Source organism: Bidens hawaiensis, unplaced genomic scaffold (genome assembly GCF_021521415.1).
Source record: "Bidens hawaiensis isolate Kalapana, Puna unplaced genomic scaffold, B.hawaiensis_p1.1 tig00020764_1, whole genome shotgun sequence".
Lineage (NCBI taxonomy): Eukaryota > Viridiplantae > Streptophyta > Magnoliopsida > Asterales > Asteraceae > Bidens > Bidens hawaiensis.
In genome coordinates, this window is record NW_027493189.1 from 152,574 (window position 1) to 155,262 (window position 2,689).

The window sequence follows — 2,689 nt, forward strand, 5'->3', positions numbered from 1 at the left end:
CTTGTATATATTTAAAGTGCTTGGATTCGGTGGGTAAATATTTTCAGAGTTCGGGGGTCGAGAGTGTAAATTCGTTTATAACTCGAGATGTTTTGACCATATCGCGAGATAGGCTCCTATAAATAGGTCAATTCTAAATATCTTTCATTTTTCATTCACAATCTTATCCACTCCTTTCTCTCTCTTACTTTTCCTCTCAACCACACACCGCCTCCACCGCCCTTCTTTTACCCAGGTCTTCAAGATAATCTTTCAAAAACACATATTTGCTTCATAAATCACTCTTAAATCAACTTACAAACATGGACCAGTTCCCTGTGGTAAAGTTATTACCGTTTTTTCATGTTATTTGTTTCTGGACCGATAAACAGTTCACGACGGAACTGTTCAAGGCCGATTGGTATCTTGTAGTTGTTCTTTGGTATATTTGATGTCATATTGTCCTTATCAATATCATTTAGCGTCATTGTGTTGATTTAATTGAGTTTTTGTTGTCGTTTGTATAGTTGTTCATAGTTTTAGGGTTTTGTAGTTATTTTTGGGTTTTTGAACCCAGTTTTGTGTTTAAATATATTCATAAGCTTCCTATATCTTCATATTGCATGCATATGAACCCAGAAACATGTCTGAGGGTGGATTATGTGATGTTCTGAAATTTTGGATACTTGTATTTGAATTAATATATATTCGAATAGATGTATATTCGAATGAAGGTTGCTTGTGGATGGGAACATGTTAATATGTTACAAAATTGCTTAAGGGGGGCGTGTTCGAATGGACTGTTTGTTCGAATGGATATCTTGTATTAGAATGACAACTTCATTCGAATGGACATGATGTGTTGAGAAAGTAATCAAGGACAAAGCATTCGAATGGCCTTATGAATATATAAATAGAAACTTGATTAAGGATTGATTCTGTGAAAATATATTAAGGACATGCCATTCGAATGGTTGTTCAAATCGAATGAACATTGGATTTGAATGTTCATTTGATTCAAATGTTATTCGAATAAAACTTTGTTAGATCTAGAATGTTATCCAAGTGTTGTATATTCGAATGAAAAATATATTCGTATGGAGAAACTGAGTTGTTAAGAATGTAGCCAAGGACCATGTATTCGAATGGAACAATCTATTCTATTCGAATGACTATTCGAATAGAGTAAAAGTTTCATAAATATTTCAAGGACTGGACCTTCGAATGGCATATAGAAAAAAGATGAAAATCTCATAAATTTCCTAACTATGGTGTATCCGAATGAGCATTCAAATAGGATATTAAAACCTTTGAAAGACTAAGTGATGAACATTCCAATCTTATAAAGATCCTATTCGATTCGAATAGAATGATCATTCGATTCGAATGGCCTATTCTTAGAAGTTTTTAAAACTATCCTGACTGTCTAAAGTTAATTATTAAAAAGATTTCACATCCTGATTCGATTCGATTGTCCATGCCTTATATTTGTTGTTGTGTTCTTACAACTAAGTCCATTCGAACACTTTAGACTTGGACATATTTTCTGCATTAGTTCAAGTTTTGTATATAACTTTTCCAAAGTTTTAATATAAGTTTGTTTTTCTTTTAGGATAATCTTTGTATATAATTGTTATCTTTTAACCCAATTATCAACACTAATGTTTCTTTTGTGTCTTAATAGGGTCATAATAGTTCTTGCTCCTTGGAAATCCCGAGAAAAAGAAAGTTTAAGGTGTTCATTTCTATGATAAAGGGATTACAAGAGTGTCCATTATCCTATGCAATCTCTGCTCATCATTGGTTCATTACTCATGGATAGAACAATTTTGGACTAAGGCAAGAACTAAGAAAGGCAGTTCTCGAATCACCTCAGAGATTGATGGACTGAGGGTGACTATGAATGAGGAGGTTGTTAGAAAAGCCTTGCAGATACAAGACAATGCAGCTGACCCATTTCCAACTTTCACAAAGGAACAGATTTATGATTACTTGGAGTAGATAGGTTATGATGTGAAGTGTACAACATGTGAGAAGAAGCTTCTACCTGTATATTAGAGATACTGTTTCACATAGTAGCAAATTGTCTATCTTCTCTGAAGGGTGGGTTTGATAAATTGAATGCTGACTAGGTGAGTGTAATGTTGTGTTTGACTCGGAAGAGGAAGTATAACTATTCAAGGTTGTACTTTAAGTGCATTCAAATGAATGTGCTTTTCAAGAGCAGAAGGATGACGTATCCTCGTTTCATCCAGTTGATTTGGATCATCTACTTCCCGACACACCCAAGCCTATGCATACTGACGAAGTTGATGATGAGGGAAATGCTATTGAATATGCTGAGCCTTTTCACGTGAAAGTAATCAAACAGTATGCCATGAAGGCTATCGTCAAACCCTCTAGGAGGAGTTCTTACAAGTATAAAGGGAAACAGCCTGGTGAAAAGTTTGGTCAGTTGAAAAAACGGAGACATACGGTGAAGAGACTAAGGTTTAGGAGGAAGAAGGTGATGATGATGATGATGATCCTGATGATGATGATCATAAAGATCAGGATGAGAGTGATGATAAGGAGGAAGAGCAAGATGAGACAGTTGATGAACCTGAGGCTCGTGAGCAAGAGTCTGATCCACCAACTGATGTGGAGGGTGAGCACAGATCAAAGGGAAAGCATGACAAGAAAAAGAGGAAGTCTGGGGTATCCTCTAAAA